Raw genomic sequence first — 23598 nt, forward strand, 5'->3', positions numbered from 1 at the left:
GAAAAAATTCTAAGTTCTTCTTAGAAATTTCCGAACTTGTACCAAAAACTAAGTTTTTGGCAAAGTCCGAAAAAATTCTAAGTTCTAGCTAGAGTGTATGGAAGGAATTCAGGAACCCTAAATGATAACATGATTCAAAACAAAAAAAATATTTATTATGCAAAAAAATTCTATTTGTACATCAGTTTACAAAATATAATTCATTCATTTATTTCATCTTCTTTATCTCGACTGGAAAAGTATCATCACCTGAAAAAAAATCAAAAAACAAACATTAATTTCAATCAAAGCAAAGAAAATTAACTGAAAACAAAATAAATATAAAAATTAAATAGATTCTGAGTGCAAGTTCTGTCTACGTATACGCAAATTATTTCTGCTTTTGAATTGCACGAGTACATAGCCGTAGGCGCATTCTGCGTGTAGGTGAAGTCGATAGATGTCTTGTGCATAGTGGAGGCAGGTTCTCTCTGTGTGTGGGGCATGCATGCGTGTGGTATGTGCGCTCAGAATATATATAATAAGTATGTGTGCAAGTTATTATTTATTATATATGCGAAGCTCTTCAGTGCAGCATGCGATTATTATAATTTATGCATGTGGAGAGTATTTGCTCGCATATTTTATGAATGCAGAGAGAGTGTGTGTTGAGATCGTGTAGAAAATAAATTATTATTTACTTTTCGTATGTTTTAAGTTGATATTGATGTTTGTTATTTGATAAATAATTTTTTGAATTAATTCCAGTTAGTCCGTTGTCAAGTACAAAAAAATTAAACAGCAGAATTAAAAAAGTACAACAAAGTAACAAATGAATACGAAGTGACTACACAAAATGAAAAATTATCAAAAATACAAAAATTATCATCCATTAAAAAGAACTGAACACTTGCAAAGACATCATCAATGGCAAAAAACATAACTTGCTTAAAAACATACAATTCATAAAAGCTGCTTTGTTATGAACTGCTCGACATAATCGTCGTATGTTTTTAATGAAATAATATTTTGCTACAAAGTGTCTTTTAAAGCATCAACAGTCTTGTTTGCATGGATGATCATTTATATATATTTCAAATAATTATTCAAGATTAGGCAAGATTAAAAAAATAAATGCAAGAGAATAAGAAAAAATAAAACAATAAAGAAATTAGACACAAAACGAAAAAGAAACAAGAAAATAAAGTAAAAGACAATAAATACATACCAAAAGGAAAAAAAGAATTAAAAAGAGCAAAGTCTTTTAATTTCTTTCAGCTTTTAGTATGTATTTATTTTCTATTACTTTATTTTCTTGTTTCTCTTTCGTTTTGTGTCTAATTTCTTTATTGTTTTATTTTTTCTTATTCTCTTGCAGTTATTTCTTTAATCTTGCCTAATCTTCAATAATTATTTCAAATATATATAAATGATCATCCATGCAAACAAGACTGTTGATGCTTTAAAAGACACTTTGTAGCAAAATATGATTTCATTAAAAACATACGACGATTATGTCGAGCAGTTCATAACAAAGCAGCTTTTATAAATTCTATGTTTTTAAGCAAGTCATGTTTTTGGCCATTGATGATGTCTTTGCAACTGTTCACTTCTTTTTAATGGATCATGACTTGTATTTCTGATAATTTTTCATTTTGTGTAGTCACTTCGTATTCATTTGTTACTTTCTTGTACTTTCTTAATTCTGCTGTTCAATTTCTTTTGTACTTGACAACGGACTAACTCGAAGTCATTCAAAAAATTATTTATCAAATAACAAACATCAATATCAACTTAAAACATACGAAAAGTAAATAAATAAAATATATTTCTACACCATCTCAACACACACTCTCTGCATTCATAAAATATGCGAGCAAATACTCTCCACATGCATAAATTATAATAATCGCATGCTGCACTGAAGAGCTTCGCATATATAATAAATAATAACTTGCACACATACTTATTATATATATTCTGAGCGCACATACCACACGCATGCATGCCCCACACAGAGAGAACCTGCCTCCACTATGCACAAGACATCTATCGACTTCACCTACACGCAGAATGCGCCTACGGCTATGTACGCGTGCAATTCAAAAGCAGAAATAATTTGCGCATACGTAGACAGAACATGCACTCAAAATCTATCGACATGTAGTACTACACACACACAAACTAAACACAAACTACACACACACTACAGTTACCATCCACCTAATATCAAAATAAATTCAGTACAATGGAAGCAGTCACCAATCTACTTTCGCATGGCTTTGTGAATCCCTTTAACATAAAAGCAGTCACATACCCATTACATTTCACCTCAAACCAAAGCAAAATAATCAAAAAGCAACCTGAAACCAACCCAAAAGCAATCACATACCAACACCAAATAAAAATCTATTTTCAGATAGCTTTGGGAATGCTTTCAACATAAAAGCAGTCGCATACCCATCTAAAATCAAATCCAAAACCATTCAAAAATAAATCTAAGTTCAGTCTATTTCAAGATAACTTTGTAAATGCATTCAATGTAAAAGCACTGACATAGCCATCAAACACCAAACCCAAAACCAATCAAAAATAAATCTAACTTCAGTCTATTTCAAGATAACTTTGTAAATGCATTCAATGTAAAAGCACTGACATAGCCATCAAACACCAAACCCAAAACCAATCAAAAATAAATCTAAGTTCAGTCCATTTCAAGATAACTTTGTAAATGCATTCAATGTAAAAGCACTGACATAGCCATCATACTCCAAACCCAAAACCAATCAAAAATAAATCTAAGTTCAGTCTATTTCAAGATAACTTTGTAAATGCATTCAATGTAAAAGCACTGACATAGCCATCAAACACCAAACCCAAAACCAATCAAAAATAAATCTAAGTTCAGTCCATTTCAAGATAACTTTGTAAATGCATTCAATGTAAAAGCACTGACATAGCCATCAAACACCAAACCCAAAACCAATCAAAAATAAATCTAAGTTCAGTCCATTTCAAGATAACTTTGTAAATGCATTCAATGTAAAAGCACTGACATAGCCATCATACTCCAAACCCAAAACCAATCAAAAATAAATCTAAGTTCAGTCTATTTCAAGATAACTTTGTAAATGCATTCAATGTAAAAGCACTGACATAGCCATCAAACACCAAACCCAAAACCAATCAAAAATAAATCTAAGTTCAGTCCATTTCAAGATAACTTTGTAAATGCATTCAATGTAAAAGCACTGACATAGCCATCAAACACCAAACCCAAAACCAATCAAAAATAAATCTAAGTTCAGTCTATTTCAAGATAACTTTGTAAATGCATTCAATGTAAAAGCACTCACATAGCTATCAAACATCAAACCCAAAACCATTCAAAAATAAATCTAACTTCAGTCTATTTCAAGATAACTTTGTAAATGCATTCAATGTAAAAAAGCACTCACATAGCTATCAAACATCAAACCCAAAACCAATCAAAAATAAATCTAAGTTCAGTCTATTTCATGATAACTTTGTAAATGCATTCAATGTAAAAAAGCACTCACATAGCTATCAAACATCAAACCCAAAACCATTCAAAAATAGATCTAAGTTCAGTCTATTTCAAGATAACTTTGTAAATGCATTCAATGTAAAAAAGCACTCACATAGCTATCAAACATCAAACCCAAAACCAATCAAAAATAAATCTAAGTTCAGTCTATTTCAAGATAACTTTGTAAATGCATTCAATGTAAAAGCACTGACATAGCCATCAAACACCAAACCCAAAACCAATCAAAAATAAATCTAAGTTCAGTCTATTTCAAGATAACTTTGTAAATGCATTCAATGTAAAAGCACTCACATAGCTATCAAACATCAAACCCAAAACCATTCAAAAATAAATCTAACTTCAGTCTATTTCAAGATAACTTTGTAAATGCATTCAATGTAAAAAAGCACTCACATAGCTATCAAACATCAAACCCAAAACCAATCAAAAATAAATCTAAGTTCAGTCTATTTCATGATAACTTTGTAAATGCATTCAATGTAAAAAAGCACTCACATAGCTATCAAACATCAAACCCAAAACCATTCAAAAATAGATCTAAGTTCAGTTTATTTCAAGATAACTTTGTAAATGCATTCAATGTAAAAGCACTGACATAGCCATCAAACTCCAAACCCAAAACCAATCAAAAATAAATCTAAGTTCAGTCTATTTCAAGATAACTTTGTAAATGCATTCAATGTAAAAGCACTGACATAGCCATCAAACTCCAAACCCAAAACAGATCAAAAATAAATCTAAGTTCAGTCTATTTCAAGATAACTTTGTAAATGCATTCAATGTAAAAAAGCACTCACATAGCTATCAAACATCAAACCCAAAACCATTCAAAAATAAATCTAACTTCAGTCTATTTCAAGATAACTTTGTAAATGCATTCAATGTAAAAGCACTGACATAGCCATCAAACTCCAAACCCAAAACCAATCAAAAATAAATCTAAGTTCAGTCTATTTCAAGATAACTTTGTAAATGCATTCAATGTAAAAAAGCACTCACATAGCTATCAAACATCAAACCCAAAACCATTCAAAAATAAATCTAACTTCAGTCTATTTCAAGATAACTTTGTAAATGCATTCAATGTAAAAGCACTGACATAGCCATCAAACTCCAAACCCAAAACCAATCAAAAATAAATCTAAGTTCAGTCTATTTCAAGATAACTTTGTAAATGCATTCAATGTAAAAGCACTGACATAGCCATCAAACACCAAACCCAAAACCAATCAAAAATAAATCTAAGTTCAGTCTATTTCAAGATAACTTTGTAAATGCATTCAATGTAAAAGCATCACATAGCCATCAAACATCAAACCCAAAAACAATCAAAAATAAATCTAAGTTCAGTCTATTTCAAGATAACTTTGTAAATGCATTCAATGTAAAAGCATCACATAGCCATCAAACATCAAACCCAAAACCAATCAAAAATAAATCTAAGTTCAGTCTATTTCAAGATAACTTTGTAAATGCATTCAATGTAAAAAAAGCACTCACATAGCTATCAAACATCAAACCCAAAACCATTCAAAAATAAATCTAAGTTCAGTCTATTTCAAGATAACTTTGTAAATGCATTCAATGTAAAAAAGCACTCACATAGCTATCAAACATCAAACCCAAAACCAATCAAAAATAAATCTAAGTTCAGTCTATTTCAAGATAACTTTGTAAATGCATTCAATGTAAAAAAGCACTCACATAGCTATCAAACATCAAACCCAAAACCATTCAAAAATAAATCTAAGTTCAGTGTATTTCAAGATAACTTTGTAAATGCATTCAATGTAAAAGCACTGACATAGCCATCAAACTCCAAACCCAAAACCAATCAAAAATAAATCTAAGTTCAGTCTATTTCAAGATAACTTTGTAAATGCATTCAATGTAAAAAAGCACTCACATAGCTATCAAACATCAAACCCAAAACCATTCAAAAATAAATCTAAGTTCAGTCTATTTCAAGATAACTTTGTAAATGCATTCAATGTAAAAGCATCACATAGCCATCAAACCCAAAACCAATCAAAAATAAATCTAAGTTCAGTCTATTTCAAGATAACTTTGTAAATGCATTCAATGTAAAAAAGCACTCACATAGCTATCAAACATCAAACCCAAAACCATTCAAAAATAAATCTAAGTTCAGTCTATTTCAAGATAACTTTGTAAATGCATTCAATGTAAAAGCATCACATAGCCATCAAACCCAAAACCAATCAAAAATAAATCTAAGTTCAGTCTATTTCAAGATAACTTTGTAAATGCATTCAATGTAAAAGCATCACATAGCCATCAAACCCAAAACCAATCAAAAATAAATCTAAGTTCAGTCTATTTCAAGATAACTTTGTAAATGCATTCAATGTAAAAAAGCACTCACATAGCTATCAAACATCAAACCCAAAACCATTCAAAAATAAATCTAAGTTCAGTCTATTTCAAGATAACTTTGTAAATGCATTCAATGTAAAAAAGCACTCACATAGCTATCAAACATCAAACCCAAAACCAATCAAAAATAAATCTAAGTTCAGTCTATTTCAAGATAACTTTGTAAATGCATTCAATGTAAAAAAGCACTCACATAGCTATCAAACATCAAACCCAAAACCATTCAAAAATAAATCTAAGTTCAGTCTATTTCAAGATAACTTTGTAAATGCATTCAATGTAAAAGCATCACATAGCCATCAAACATCAAACATCAAACCCAAAACCAATCAAAAATAAATCTAAGTTCAGTCTATTTCAAGATAACTTTGTAAATGCATTCAATGTAAAAAAGCACTCACATAGCTATCAAACATCAAACCCAAAACCATTCAAAAATAAATCTAAGTTCAGTCTATTTCAAGATAACTTTGTAAATGCATTCAATGTAAAAAAGCACTCACATAGCTATCAAACATCAAACCCAAAACCAATCAAAAATAAATCTAAGTTCAGTCTATTTCAAGATAACTTTGTAAATGCATTCAATGTAAAAAAGCACTCACATAGCTATCAAACATCAAACCCAAAACCATTCAAAAATAAATCTAAGTTCAGTCTATTTCAAGATAACTTTGTAAATGCATTCAATGTAAAAGCATCACATAGCCATCAAACATCAAACCCAAAACCAATCAAAAATAAATCTAAGTTCAGTCTATTTCAAGATAACTTTGTAAATGCATTCAATGTAAAAAAGCACTCACATAGCTATCAAACATCAAACCCAAAACCATTCAAAAATAAATCTAAGTTCAGTCTATTTCAAGATAACTTTGTAAATGCATTCAATGTAAAAAAGCACTCACATAGCTATCAAACATCAAACCCAAAACCAATCAAAAATAAATCTAAGTTCAGTCTATTTCAAGATAACTTTGTAAATGCATTCAATGTAAAAAAGCACTCACATAGCTATCAAACATCAAACCCAAAACCATTCAAAAATAAATCTAAGTTCAGTCTATTTCAAGATAACTTTGTAAATGCATTCAATGTAAAAGCATCACATAGCCATCAAACATCAAACCCAAAACCAATCAAAAATAAATCTAAGTTCAGTCTATTTCAAGATAACTTTGTAAATGCATTCAATGTAAAAAAGCACTCACATAGCTATCAAACATCAAACCCAAAACCATTCAAAAATAAATCTAAGTTCAGTCTATTTCAAGATAACTTTGTAAATGCATTCAATGTAAAAGCATCACATAGCCATCAAACATCAAACCCAAAACCAATCAAAAATAAATCTAAGTTCAGTCTATTTCAAGATAACTTTGTAAATGCATTCAATGTAAAAAAGCACTCACATAGCTATCAAACATCAAACCCAAAACCATTCAAAAATAAATCTAAGTTCAGTCTATTTCAAGATAACTTTGTAAATGCATTCAATGTAAAAGCATCACATAGCCATCAAACATCAAACCCAAAACCAATCAAAAATAAATCTAAGTTCAGTCTATTTCAAGATAACTTTGTAAATGCATTCAATGTAAAAAAGCACTCACATAGCTATCAAACATCAAACCCAAAACCAATCAAAAATAAATCTAAGTTCAGTCTATTTCATGATAACTTTGTAAATGCATTCAATGTAAAAAAGCACTCACATAGCTATCAAACATCAAACCCAAAACCAATCAAAAATAAATCTAAGTTCAGTCTATTTCAAGATAACTCTGTAAATGCATTCAATGTAAAAGCATTCACTTAGCCATCTGAAACCAATCTATACCACATACAAAGCCATCTAAACCCAATCCATTTTCTAATCACTTTCTAACTGCCTTTAATATAAAAGCATTCACTTAGCCATCTGAAACCAATCTATACCAAATACAAAGCCATCTAAACCCAATCAATTTTTGAAATCATTTTCTAACTGCCTTTAATATAAAGGCATTCACTTAGCCATCTGAAACCAATCTATACCACATACAAAGCCATCTAAACCCAATCCATTTTCGAAATCACTTTCTAACTGCCTTTAATATAAAGGCCTTCACTTAGCCATCTGAAACCAATCTATACCACATACAAAGCCATCTAAACCCAATCAATTTTTGAAATCATTTTCTAACTGCCTTTAATATAAAGGCATTCACTTAGCCATCTGAAACCAATCTATACCACATACAAAGCCATCTAAACCCAATCCATTTTCAAATCATTTTCTAACTGCCTTTAATATAAAAGCATTCACTTAGCCATCTGAAACCAATCTATACCATATACAAAGCCATCTGAAACCAATCTATACCATATACAAAGCCATCCAAAGCCCACAAAATTATACAACAAGCAACCACACACAAGACACAAGACACAAGACACAACACTCGCAACCAAACATACCGCATTCGACACACATCCACACAGCACTCAACACATCTCATTATTTTTAACATGTTTTACCGCCATAAAAATTCATTTCAGCTTTCGCTTACCACCATTCTTCTCACTCCAGGACCTTTCTCCTCACTCCAGGACCTTTCTTCTCACTCCAGGGCCTTTCTCCTCACTCCAGGACCTTTCTTCCAGCCAGGACTCCAAGTTCCACACCCGTCACGAAGGTACGACATTGGCTCTGGGGCACGCACCGTACCCGGCGACAGTTACAAAACTCGGGAGCGCAGACCTAATTCATCGGCAGTTTCCGAAACTCGGGGGGGGCTCAGAACGGTCTCCTCGACAATTACCCATACTCTGGGACTCAGACCGCACTCGGCTGCAATTACCAAGACTCGCCGGCACAAACCGCAGTCATCAGCAGTTACGGACACTCGAGGACACACGTCGTACTCGTCGGGAGTTACCGAAACTCGAGGGCTCAGACACCTCTCTACGGCACGCACTCACCGGAAGTTACCGATACTCGCAAAACCAGGCCGCACTCGCGACAGCACCGAAGCTCGACGGCCAGGCCAACCTCGGCAGCAGTCTTCGAAACTCGCAATCAGAAAAAGTTACCCAAACCCATGGGCGCAGACTACACCCCAAACTAGGACCGGACTCTCACACACACACACACGACGGCAGCAACTGGATTCACCGGACTCCACGGCGACGGCAGGAACCACACACACACTCACACTCGACGTCATACACGGAATTCGACGACGCGGCAGGAACCCCCCCCCCCCCCACACACACACACACTCTTTCGACGGAATAGACGCTATAAACCTAATAGACTCGACGACAGAAACTGGGTGCACCCAACTCTACTACGCGGAGACTACATGTATCGGACTCGAGGACATGGACAGAATACTACTACCGGACTCGATGTCACGACGGACGGCGAGGCAGAATGCAACTGACCCTTCAGGTCGGGAACTATTTCATGAAAACGAGATCTAGACTCTGCTACGAGGGTGGTATCTGGCTTTGAGAGTGGACTGTCTAATGAGAACGGGAACTGGCCATTGAGATCAGAACTATCCTGTGATAACGAGGTCTGTCGTAAGAGAGCAAAACTGGCCTTCGAGATCGGAACTCGCCTACGAGAACGAAAAAGTGCCTTTCGAGGCCACAGCTGCAAAATGACAACGGATTCCGCCTTTGAGACCGGCAATCGCCTCAAGAGAACAGATCTAGCCTTCGAGAACGGGAATAGCCTCAGACAACCAAACGAGCCTTCGAGATCGGGACTGCCTTAGACAATGGTACTGTCTCTAGAGATAGCAACTGGCCTTGCAGAGCCAATTGTACGGAACGCAGCAAACTGCACTCCAAGGAGGTGGAGACGACGACTGCACGGACAGCAGCCAACACAACCTAAAAAAATCACTAAAACACATTCGAACCAAACATACGCACCACACACATCCGTACACTCAAACCAAGACAACGACAAACACAAAACTACACTACGCTAACAAATTCATACAACACAAGCAAATATTTCAACTATCATATAAATAATTGACGCAAGTGCTACATACACTAACCTTCACAAATATGATTCAGCATTCTTAAACGTTAGGAAGCTCTTTGTCAGAGAAAAGGAGTTTCTGCATAATACTATAACTTGTGGCTTTTTATGATGAGGAGTTTTCATAAGTGGCGGTACACCGTTCAAAAACACGTACATGAAAATGTAGGCTTGAAACCTGCAATTATTTTTCAACTTGTCTTCTTCACTCTTACAGCATTTTTCCACAAAATTTTCTCCCTATTTAACTGAGTGACAGAAACACTTGGCAGACGTTTCAGAGACGAAACTCTTTCAAATCCCGAAATTATTTTCCAAAGAGAAAATTATCATATTTTTACCAACTTTCGTATCTTGTCATCCATCATAAGTAACTTTGTTACGACTTCGCCTACATTTACGTCAGACTTGTAAGCTGCGATGAAAATTTCTCTCGTGATAGACTACTGTCCGACACTACGCAAGACATTAAAAATTGTGTTGCAAATTTTACGAGTTCTGATTAGCTACGAGAATAAAAATCACTACTACAAACTCTTGAAACCCGCGATTTCCTGTTCTCACAACAATTTGCATTCCGTAATTGTATTTCGGTTTTACGCCCATAACACTTCCTTCAATATCACACCGATGTAATTTGCCCACAAAAATGTCATTATATACATATTCATAAATTTTACTACAGTGTGTTACCCTCAATTTAACATTCCTGTCTTCCAACAATCTTCTAATGGGACCAATATTTTATTACTTTGCACGCAAAGTGTTAATCTATTTAACATAAGCTTTTCAATTATTTAACAATAAACATTTAATAACTTCAGTATGCATATCCTGGACTTTCCTGTCTTTATAGGACAAAATATTTTAAACTGAATGAGACCAAGCATTCCCCGAATTCAATCTCCTCTTCATTTCGTCATAAATACCATTCTCACTTTATAGCGTCTTCCCCAAGTACTTGAATTTTGCCACATTTTCAAACGATTCGTAACCTGTCATTATATCTGATGTCGAGACACCGTCATCTACTTCCAGACCGACACCACTGCTGGCCCTAACAGTTTTCCTGCGTTCCCATTTATAGTATTTACATAATATTACCAGCACAGAACATAAGTTCATGTATTTCATTCAATTCCAAGCCGCCCTGATTTTCGTTCCAATTTCCTGATGGCATATTCTCTGGCAAGACTGATAGAGCATCTCCCCGTTTCAAGCCATTCTGAACGGCAAACGTATCGGACAAATGTTTACCTTCAGGAAGTTTGCTAGAGGTTTAACTTAAACGCGTGTTAATCAGCCCAACTAGCTTCTCAGGTACACCAAATTCAGGCAAAATATTGTAAAGAGCCTCTCTTTAACCTCAAGTCTATACATACTTAGACTGTCCCATTGTACTACCACTTTCTTCTCTATAATCTGACAAATGTAACAAAAAAATTAATCAGGTGTGTAACTATTATAACACTCTCATTCTGAATAATTTCATTTGCATATTGAATCAGCCTCGTCACAAGAATGTTAGGTACAATTTTGTACGTGGATGATCAGAGAGAGTTTCTTCCATAATCTTCGCAATCAGTCTTATCGCGATATCAACTGCTTCAATAACAGATTCCTTTCTTATTCTATATAGAGGGAGTAAGTCCTATCTCTTCTTCTGGTAACATTTTCCCAGAGATTTCTTCCTTCGCCTGTCCTGTCTAGGACCAGCTCATTTCGTACTTAATCAGTCCACTTAATTTTCAACATTTCAAATGCTTTTATCCTCCTTCTTTCTCGCTTCCGTATATACAACTTCACAAAAATCTTTCCTGATTCCAGGACTTCTCTTTTCGCTTGTGCTAATCTGCTTTTAATGTCTTCCTTGCTTCGTCCATCTTTTCAGATTTTGCTTCCTAAATAACAAAATTCTTTCACTTCTTCTGCTGTGTCTTTCCCAATTTTGACATTTAATGGGTCATTATTCTCGTTTCTGCTCCTCGTAACTTTTGTGACTCCTTAAGCCAAACTGTTCGCTGAGTAATCTATTCATACCATGCAATAATTCCTCTACATCTTCCTTCCCTTCAGCCAAAAGGGCAATATTGTCAGTGAACCACAACATTCCTATCCTCTCACTTCCTTCGTTCCTTCCTCAACATACAAATTAAACAGCAGCGGCGAAAGCCTGCATCCTTGTCTTTCTTCATTCTCCACTTTTCTTATGGCCACCTGATGCTTATAAATACTGTCAATAACTCGTCTATCTTCATGCTTCAACCCCACCTTTCTCAAGTTCTCAAACATCTTATTCCACTTTACGTTGTCAAAAGCCTTATCCAAGTCTGCAAATTCCATAATCGTGTCTTTATCTTTCTTAATCCGTCCTTCTATTATCAAACGTCAGGTCAGAATTGCCCCTCGAGTAACCGTACTTTCCCTAAAAATAAAAGGGCAACTGTGTGCAACAGTAATATTCTACAAACAAAACACGCAAACCTAAGCACTCGTAAAACTACTGACGTATTTTAACTTCCAATCCATCTCTGAGCCAACTTCATCCATAACTAATATCCGTCCTCCCATTTCCTTCTTCGTCTGCCCAGCGGTCATTTTCCAGAATAAAAATTGTGCCTTGTGGTGTCGAGGTTTAGCAGAGAGCTCGAACTTCTTCGCTCTTTTCCACGTGATATTCTGTCTAGTAACAAGTTCTTGTATGTTGCCTTCTTCCGGGTCTCTTTCTTCCAAATTAATTTATATTTGTTACCATTCCTAGATATTTAAATTTTTTTTAAATATTTTCAAATCATTTCACATTTCCCAATGTCAATCTCAGCTTCAATACGGCTCTACTGTACGTACTCCATCTTCTTAAATTTATCAGCTACGTCAACATTTAGCAATTTCCGAAAGTAATCTTTCCTTCTGTTTACGATGTCACGCGAGTCTGCGAGCAGACCCCCATTCTCGTCCTTCACCAGATGTGTCCCGAGTTTGTACCCCTTATTAACACTGGAATCTAATCTGCTTCCTCTGTATTAACAGGATAGAGCATCCTTAATCAAACCGTGCTCTATTTCGCAAAATTTTATAACACTCTACATCCTTCTTCTTATAGCGTTATAACCCTGTGTGGGTCTTAGCTCGTTCGATGAGTCTTTTCCATTCTGTCCCATCATTCACAATTCTTCTCCATCCCCTTACTCCCATCGTCTATCCATCGTTTCCGTCGTCTCCATTCCATCACTCTTCTAGTTACCCTGTTTCCTTCTACTCTTGCAACGTGGCCAAGCCAGGATAACCTTTCGCTTTTCATCAGCCTCACGATATCTGCTCCCTGTATGATTCATCCTAATTCTCCAGGAGACATCACTATTCTGTATTGGACCATGCATTTTCCGTAATATTTTGCGTTCAAATATTCAAAGTCGTTGCTCATCAAAGCTAGTTAATGTCCAGGCTACTGGTCTTATCAGAACTTTATAGATTCTCAGTTTAAGTTCCCTCCCCAGTATTTTAGACTTCATTAAATTCTGATAGGCATTATAACATCTATTACCATCCACAATACGTGCTTTAATTTCATTAGTCACTGAATTTATAGTATTAATCTGTGAACCCAGGTAATTAAAATTCTCAACATGTTCAAAATTATAATGCCCTATTCTCAATTTATTTGTAACTTTCATATATTTTCTTTTCAATTCATTTATTTTTAGCCCCCTTAACTGTGTTTCTTCTGTCAAATTTAGTACTGTTTCTTCCAGTGCAGCTTTATTTCTGCTAATAATAGCTATATCATTATGCCTATGTGTCCTGAGATCTCAAGTTTCCGAATAGATGCTTCCAGCGTCAGGTTAAAAAGCACTGTTCAGAGAGCATCTCCTTGTCTGACTCCCATATTGACATTACATGGTTTAGTTAGCTCACCATCTACTCTTACTACTGCCTTCGAGTCTTTCGACGTCGCTCTAATGAGCCTGACGTACTTAGACGGTATCCGTAACACGAGAATATCGCTTAACATTTGGTCTCTATTGAGACTATCAGATGCTCGTCTCTCTCTCTACACTCTCCTCGGCTGAATTTTTCATGTTAGCCGGTATATTTTACCAGGCCTTATTGACGTCTACTCCCCTATCCTCTGCACTCTCTTCAGAATTTTCGCCGATTAAAAATTATTCAAAATTTTTAAGTGATGCTCTTGCTTAATTTCTACATCGCTCAGTCTTTGGACGCTGAAATTCTCAATTCTGTATATTTGCCCCGCCTCTTTTCTGACCTAGAGTCTTGACTCTGTCACTAAATAATAGAGTCACAGTCTTCTACCCTATAAGATCGCACGTCTAGGATGTTTCTTTCTCTGCTCCTATCGATAAGAACGTGATCAATGCGGTTATGGGTCATCCCATCAGGAAAGTCCAAGTGTGCTTTTAAATATCAACATGTGCTCCTGACGATCAGATTTTTCAATGTGGCAAAATTCACAAACCTCAACCCATTTTCACTACTAAATTCATGTAGACTCTCACGCCCTATAATTGCTTTGCAAACAACCTCCTGATGAATTTTGGCACTAAAGTCTCCGAGCAGAATTTTCATGTGGAATCCACTAAACTGATCCATAAAACTATCCTTTACATTATCATCCTCCTCTTCAGTTGGTGCATGCACATCTAAATTAATAATCAAATCACACCGTCGACCACGAAATATCAAGTGTGACACCCCATCACTGACAGATTCTACTCTTAGCTGCCCGCTGAAGATATCTTTTCACTGATAGAAACACGTTCCCAAGCAGTGGTCTTTATTCTCGTATCCATAGTGTAATAATAATAATAGCTAATGCATCCCACGCCAGTGTTCTATATATGATATCAAATTCCACGTTCCAATTCTAAGGTCTTTTAAACATCGTCTGTATCGTAAATTCGTACGATCCGCCCCGATCCGAAACTTTGCTGTTTCGTAACGTAACACATATTTATGGTGAGCTGGAGGACGCCTTATTGGCACGATTCACAAATTCTGTCCTGTACGTCGTATAGTTCGCGATTTAGTACGTCTGAATAATCATATCACCGCGGCTACGAGGCGACGCAGAGGAACGCGAGACCTTCGCTAACACGACGACTTTGCCCATCTCTCAGATGGGGAATGACAAGATCATCTACCGCATCCTTTACAATCATTCCACAATACTTTATACTAGCCAAATGGCTAGAATCTTAATTACCTTAATTAAATCCATTTCATTGTACAATGTCATATATGATTATAATAAATATTATTCCGTTTACACGACGTCTTCCAGTAATTTATGCCTTATTCCTAACGTTACGTTGTTTGGTCAAATTCTGATCTTCCTCAATCCTATCAAAAGTCTAAACTCAACTGCGTGACATAATATTTATCCTACCATTAAAATTATTAATTTCATTATCAACTTCCAGTCTAATCACATCTTCAATACCAAATACTGCTCCTGTAATTGTTAATATTATGAATAATAGTGAATCCTCCTGTAAAATAAAACTTGAAATTCTAGAATCTGCACCTACTCAAATAGTTAGGGAGTCATTTCCAAATTTATCAATTGTAAATATTATTGTTTACTAAAATCTGATACTTGGTTTCAAACACTAGATACTGCTCCTGTAATTGTTAATAATATTGAATCCTCCTGTAAAATAAAATTTCAAATTCTAGAATCTGCACCTACTCAAATAGTTAGGGGGTGGTTTCCAAATTTATAAATTGCAGCAGTGTCATTGAACAACTCCTCTTCTTTTTCTTGTCATTTGTCCCGCTTTTGCGGGATCTCCTTTTTTCCTCTCTTTTTGGAGGATGGGTGATCTACTTAAGACATCTGGTATGACTCGTTGGAAAAGTGATTAGCCCGTCACAAGGCCCGATATCACTGAATGATGCCTACTCTAAATATTATTGTTGATTCAAATCTGATACAGTAGGGCCCCGCTTTTCGACAGTCCGCGAATACGGCGCTTTTCAATCGCGTGTATGTGCTCCACGCGCTCCACAGCCGAGTCACAGAAGTGCGTCCGGCACCATTTTCTCGTCGCTCGTTCGGTCTCTTTGCGGCTACTACTGATATTCATTTTACTTTCATATCGTTTTCTTAGGCTAGTGCTATCGTGCACTTACTATTTCATAGCGTAAACATCTTATTAGGCTTTGATATGCATTTGCAATTGAAAAAAGACAAAGATCCGCTTTTCGGCAGGGTTCCGGTCCCTAACCTCCCGTATATCCGGTGCCCTACTGTACTTGCTTTCAAATACTAAATACTGCTCCTTTAATTTTGAATAATATGAATAATAGTGAATCCTCCTGTGAAATAAAACTTGAAATTCTAGAATCTGCACCTACTCAAATAGTTAGGGAGTCGTTTCCAAATTTATAAATTGCGGCAATGTCAGTGAACAGAGTCACACGACGAGAGAATACGTTGGAAGGACCAGCTGTGATTAGATCCACAACATGGATCAGACCCAATGGCCTAATCTGTAGAGTTGTTGTTGTTGTTGTTGTTGATGATGATGGTTGTTCAACAATGACTACTGCAAATATTCTGATTGTGCGAATAAGGCATAAATTAGTAAAAGTATTGTCGTGCTTATTGCGATTACAACGCCGATAACTTTTACGATGGGAGAAACGATATCTGTAACTTCTTAATTGCTTGTATGGAGCACTTGCGTATAACAAAAATCTTAACACTCACCACCCTTTGAGTTGTCAATCGACACTCACCACCTGTTGATTTGATGATTGACGGCAGATCGGAAGACTGCGGGATCTCGGCGTGGCGCCGGGACGCGTCTCTCGAGCTCGGCACGGCGCGGCGCCGCAGATCGGAAGACTCCGGGATCTCGGCGTGGCGCCAGGACGCATCTCTTGAGCTCGGCACGCCGCGGTGCAGCGCTGAAAAAATACAATAATTTTCAGTCACACTGTTCATACGATTTAAATACAAAATTCTTTTTACACCTCTAAATGAAGTAATTTTAAATTAGTAAATGTCTAAACAATGCCACTATGGCAAGAGGCCCTTACATTTTCAAGAATGAAATAAATGTAACAAGTTAAAAAGACTTCTTTATTACGGAATACAGGGTGTGGTTATAAACCAGCACCGTACTATAATTTATAAACCATTGTAAACAACAACAAATTTTTCTATTTTATCTCTTAAGTGTCAAGAAGCAAACATCAAGGCCAGGATTTAAGAGTTAATGCACTAACAACATGCCAAAATGCCTCAATTTCTTACGCCACATTCATCGGGCATCCATTGTTACGGCCTCGTTAACAAGACGGCAAAGGAATTTCGGCTAAGACAGATTCGATGACTTGTGACGAAGGTTATACAGACCTGTCTTTCTCTTCTTCAAATGCAGGGGTAGAATTCTCACATATTGAGGCTAAATAGAATGCAATGTCAGTAAAACCATGTCATTCACTTTCAATTTTCCGTCTTGATTTACTATCGCGACGTGCGTACGATTTCACAGGTAAGGTTCCAAAACGCAATTCAGCGAAAATTGTGCTTAATGCACCGAACATCACAAAACTTCTCCAAGTAACTTTTTCATGTCTATCGTTAGACTTCTTTCACATGTCAAAACAAAATACTTTCTTTTTCTTCATTTTAATTTATGTACCAAATTTCAACTATGTACGTTTTTAACATTGGAAGAAATAAATATTGTAAACAAGTGAATTCGAGAAAACTCACCAATTATGACGTCGTGCACGTATATGCAGCCCTAGGGTTGGCGGTGGTAGTCGAGGTCCTCTGACAGGATTCACGACTTATCAAGAGAGGTGATGCTCATCGTCCGGTTGTCGGAATTCTTTAACCATTAAGAGACGGGTACCGATTAACAACAACATCATCGTACTTTTCAAAACAATTTAAAGTACAATACGCCAAGTTGCGAGAAAATTCAAAACACAGTGTGACGAGTGTTAAATGGCGGCACCTAATACTCTAATGCGCCAATCCTTATAGCCTGAACTAATTACAAATTCATACAATTCTACAACCAGGAATGTAATGTTCGGATAAATTCCGAACTGACGTACGTGGCAAAAAATGACTTTCAAAAGACGAGGTGTTTTTCTAAGCCGATAATCGGTCACCTCGTCTAAAAACTCCCGGCAATTCCACGTGACTTACAAAATTACGGGTGACAAAGACAGATTGCTTTTTGCACGAATTACATTCTTCTACCAATGAAAACATTAACTTGCATACCGCTAAAAATTATGCATCAACAGTATTTTGGACATAGAACAACAATCCAAATAGATACGGCAAACTCGAGAAAACTCACCGATTCAGACGAGATGAAATACAATATGACCCTAGGATTGGCGGTCGTAGTGGTCGTCAGTCGGATGAATTACTGAAAAACAAAGAAACAAACTCCTATTAATGTCATTGCAGTTACAAGAGAGACTGTACCACACATGATAAAACTCACCGCTTATGACGCGATGCGCGTAGATTCAACCCCTGGGATGGCGGCGGTAATCGAGGTCCTCGCAGCATTCACGAATTATGAAGAGAGGTGATGCTCATCGTCCGGTTGTCCGAATTCTTTAACGATTAAGAAACGGGTACCGATTAACAACAACATCATCGTACTTTTCAAAACAATTTAAAGTACGATAAGCCAAGTTGCGAGAAGATTCAAACGCGATGTGACGAGTGTTAAGTGGCGGCAGCTAATACTCTAATGCGCCAATCCATATAGCGTGAGGTAACTACAAATTCATAATCTACAACCAGGAATGTGATGTTTGGATAAATTCCGAACTGATGCACGTGGCAAAAAATGACTTTCAAAAGACGAGGTGTTTTTTCTAAGCCAATAATCGGTCACCTCGCCTAAAAACTCACGGCAATTCCACGTGACTTACAATATTACGGGTGACGAAGACAGATTGCTTTTTGCACGAATTACATTCTTCTACCAATGAAAACATTAAGTTGCATACCGCTAAAAATTATGCATTAACAGTACTTTGGATATAGAACAACAATCCAAATAGATACGGCAAACTCAAGAAAACTCACCGATTCAGACGAGATGAAATACAATATGACCCTAGGATTGGCGATCGTAGTGGTCGTCAGTCGGATGAATTACTGAAAAACAAAGAAACAAACTCCTATTAATGTCACTGCAGTTACAAGAGAGAGTGTACCACACATGATAAAACTCACCGCTTATGACGTCATGCACGTACATGCAGCCCTAGGGTTGGCGGTGGTAGTCGAGGTCCTCTGACAGGATTCACGACTTATGAAGAGAGGTGATGCTCATCGTCCGGTTGTCCGAATTCTTTAACGATTAAGAAACGGGTACCAATTAACAACAATATCATTGTAGTTTTCAAAACAATTTAAAGTATAATACGCGAAGTTGCGAGAAGATTCAAACGCGATGTGACGAGTGTTAAATGGCGGCAGCTAATACTCTAATGCGCCAATCCCTATAGCGTGAACCAACTACAACTTCATAATCTAAAACCAGGAATGTAATGTTCGGGTACTTTCCGAACTGATGCACGTAGCATAACATGACTTTCAAAAGACGAGCTGTTTTTTCGAAGCCAATGATCGGTCACCTCGTCTAAAAACTCACGGCAATTCCGTCTAACTTACAAAATTACGGATGATGAAGACAGATTGCTTTTTGCACGAATGACATTCTTCTACCAGTGAAAACATTAACTTGCATACCGCTAAAAACTATGCATTAACAGTATTTTGGACATAGAACAACAATCGAAACAGATACGGCAAACTCAAGAAAACTCACCGATTAAGACGAGATGAAACAAAGTACGACCGTAGGGTTGGCGATCGTAGTGGTGGCCAGTCCGACGGAATTACTGAAAAACAAAGAAGCAAATACCCATTAACATCATTGTAGTTTCGCCAACAATGAAAAGTGCAATCAGCCAAATAAGTATAAAGTTGGTATGCATCAAGAGCCCTATGGAGCTCGAAAATACAAAAGTGTCCCAAACATGACAAAACTCACCACTCACGTCGTGACGCACGTAGATTCAACCCTAGGGATGGCGGCGGTAGTCGAGGACCTGACAGGATTCACGAATTATGGAGAGAAGAGAGAAACTGCGCCCCCTACAGCCTGTGGCGGAGGTAATGGTCATCGTCCGGTTGTCGCAATTCCTGAAAAACTAAGATAGGGGAACCAATTAACGACGACATAATTACAGTTTACATAATAATAATAATTTCAAGTAAAATCTCACCTATTAAGATAAGATGATGTATCTGCGACCCCAAGTTTGGGCGGTGTTGGAAACCTGAAAAACAAACCATCAAACAATAACGTGTTCCAGTCAACATCACTGTAGCTTTAATAATAATTTAGAGTAAAATTGATACGAGTACTAAAGACCTACAACAAGATACAAGGTCTCCTACTACAAGCAAGTATGCATCAACTGAAATTGAGAGATGCCCAAAACTCAAGAAAACTAGTGGTCAGGCTTTTGGAAATCCTGAAAAACTAAGATGCAAGTTACAGTTCAAACACAAGTAGACCCCGATTTGCGCCGATTCAGAATTACGCCAATTTTTAAACAAGAAAGTCAAAAAGTGAAGAAATATATTTTACCATTAATTAAAAACATTTTACGATGCTTCTCGTACTGATTCTTACACTAAATCGTAATTCTTACATCGCTCATTTTGAATGAAGATTATAAATACAGTCCTCTCTACAATTACGTATGTCTCATTAACGTGAATTTGCTCCAATGACATCGATGAATCGGAAAAATTTCTGAAATGGAAAATTTTGCATATGCGAGTTTGCTCATATGCAATTTCATTCCTGGCCCTTTAAACTTTCAAGGGACTAATTTAATCTCTGCGGTGGTACCGAGGTTATTTTTACTACGCGATTTTCAATTGGTCTGCATCTTATATGAATGCAACTATCGCATAACAGCAGAGATGACTGTACACATCAATCGCACGAAAGAACCGCAGTCAATTGCGGTGACCAAAGAATTGCCAATTGTAAGTGTGTAAAATATATTTCTTAAATTCCCTTTATTTTATTAAGATATTTCAGAGCTTTACTGCAAGGACATTATATTACTCATAAATGTCTGGGTGCTGGGAATGCACGTCATTGACGTCCCATTCATTTACATTATAAAAGAGTTTCAATTTACGCCGACTCCGATTACGACCTTTCGTCCAGCAACACGTCCAGGCGAAAATCGAGGGCTACACGTAATAGCATTCTAATCTTGATAAAAATTTAACATACTATCTGACAAGTATGATAAAACTGAAGGAAGCTATAAACCTACGTGCCGTTAGCACGTATGCATGAAAGGACTTAGACACAGAAAAAGAGAAAAGATGACCAGGAATCAAGAAAACTCACCAATTCAAATGACATCAATTAACTCTGCCCCCTAGGTATGGCTGTGGCAATGGCCGTATTCAGGTTGTTGAAAATCCCTGAAAAAAATAAACGAGGTCCAATTAACAACAACATTATTGCAGTTTTCATAATAATAATAATTTTAAGTAAGATCTCACCTATTAACATTAAATGATGTATCTGCGACCCCAAGTTTGGGCGGTGTTGGAAACCTGAAAAACAAACCATCAAACAATTACGTGTTCCAGTCAACATCATTGTAGCTTTGATAATAGTCTCTAGTACAATCTGCCAAATAAGGAAATACTAAAGCAAAGGTATAGACTTAAGTACTGCTACCAACTACACAACAAGAGGGCTTTCTCCTTCGACAAGAAAAAGTAGATGCCCCAAAATAAAGACGACTCACCAATTAAAGAGAAATGAAACCGACGGCGGTGGACAGACATCGAAAATCCTGAAAAAAGAGTACCAATTAAAACAATATCATCGCACTTTCATAATAATTTAAAGTACAATTCATACAAGTAGTAAAGACCTACAACTCCCACTACCAGCAAGTATGCATCAACTGAAATCGAGAGATGCTCAAAACCCAAGAAAACTGATGGTCAGGTTTTTTGAAATCCTGAAAAACTAAGACGCAACTTACAGTTAATACACAGATAGACCTCGATTTGCGCCGATTCAGAATAACGCCAATTTTGAAACAATAAAGTCAAAAAGTGAAGAAAATATATTTTACAATTAATTAAAAACATTTTACAATGTCTCTCGTACCGATTCTTATACTAAACCATAATTCTTACACCGCTCATTTTGAATGAAAATTATAAATACAGTCCTCTCTACAATTACGTATGTCTCATTATCGCGAATTTGCTCCAATGACATCGATGAATCGGAAAAAACATTCGTGAAATGGAAACTTTTGCATATGCGAGTATGCTCATATGCAATTTAATTCCTGGCCCTTTAAACTTTCAAAGGACTAATTTAATCTCTGCGGAGGTACCGACGTTATTTTTACTACGCGATTTTCAATTGGTCTGCATCTTATATGAATACAACTATCGCATAACAGCAGAGATGACTGTACACATCAATCGCACGAAAGAACCGCAGTCAATCGCGGTGACCGACGAACTGCCGATTGTAAGTGTGTAAAATATATTTTTTAAATTACTTTTATTTTATTAAGTTATTTCAGAGCTTTACCGTAATGCCATTATTTTACTCATCAATGTCTGGGTGCTGGGAACGCACGTCATAGATGTCCCATTAATTTACATTATAAAACAGTTTCAATTTACGCCGACTCCGATTACGACATTTCGTCCAGCAACATATCAAGGCGAAAATCGAGGGCTACACGTAACAGCATTCTAATCTTGATACAAATTTAACGTACTACCTGACAAATATGAAAATATTGAAGGAGGATATAAACTTACGTGCCGTTAGCACGTATCCATCAAAGGGCTTAGACGCACGAAAAGACAAAAGATGACACGGAAGGAAGAAAACTCACCAATTCAAATGACATCAATTAACTCTGCCCCCTAGGTATGGCTGTGGCAATGGTGGTGTTCAGGTTGTTAAAAATCCCTGAAAAAAATAAACGAGGTCCAATTAACAACAACATAATTGCAGTTTTCATAATAATAATAATAATTTGAAGTAAGATCTCACCTATTAAGATAAGATGATGTATCTGCGACCACAAGTTGGAAGTCCTGAAAAACAAAACAAAAAGAATTACGTGTTCCAGTCAACATCATTGTAGCTTTGATAATAGTCTCTAGTACAATCTGCCAAATAAGGAAATACTAAAGCAAATGTATAGACTTAAGTACTGCTACCAACTACACAACAAGAGGGCTTTGTCCTTCGACAAGAAAAAGTAGATGCCACAAAATAAAGACGACTCACCAATTAAAGAGAAATGAAACCGACGGCGGTGGACAGACATCGAAAATCCTGAAAAAAGAGTACCAATTAAAACAATATCATCATACTTTCATAATAATTTAAAGTACAATTCATACAAGTAGTAAAGACCTACAACTCCCACTACCAGCAAGTATGCATCAACTGAAATCGAGAGATGCTCAAAACCCAAGAAAACTGATGGTCAGGTTTTTCAAAATCCTGAA

General features: G+C 36.3%; 1 long non-coding RNA gene across 8 annotated transcripts; it reads right to left on the reverse strand.

The window, feature by feature from the left end:
• Window positions 1–133: 133 nt before the first annotated feature.
• LOC110840066 (uncharacterized) lies at window positions 134–23438 on the reverse strand. Of its 8 annotated transcripts, none has more exons than XR_015538041.1 (17): window positions 23375–23438; window positions 23135–23178; window positions 22974–23050; window positions 21852–21899; window positions 21601–21654; window positions 21443–21519; window positions 20292–20345; window positions 20057–20208; window positions 19832–19904; window positions 19234–19351; window positions 19084–19155; window positions 18488–18603; window positions 18338–18409; window positions 17737–17854; window positions 16752–16922; window positions 8500–9844; window positions 134–249 (listed from the first exon to the last, which is right to left on the reverse strand). It is a non-coding gene; the product is annotated as an uncharacterized LOC110840066 (long non-coding RNA). The 8 variants fall into 8 exon arrangements; XR_015538045.1 differs by having other exon boundaries at window positions 8500–9832; window positions 16723–16922; XR_015538042.1 differs by having other exon boundaries at window positions 16723–16922.
• Window positions 23439–23598: the final 160 nt, after the last annotated feature.

Source organism: Zootermopsis nevadensis, unplaced genomic scaffold (assembly GCF_977971745.1).
Source record: "Zootermopsis nevadensis isolate Lab colony 2312 unplaced genomic scaffold, Znev_1.0 Znev_ptg000003l, whole genome shotgun sequence".
Taxonomy (NCBI): Eukaryota; Metazoa; Arthropoda; class Insecta; order Blattodea; family Termopsidae; genus Zootermopsis; species Zootermopsis nevadensis.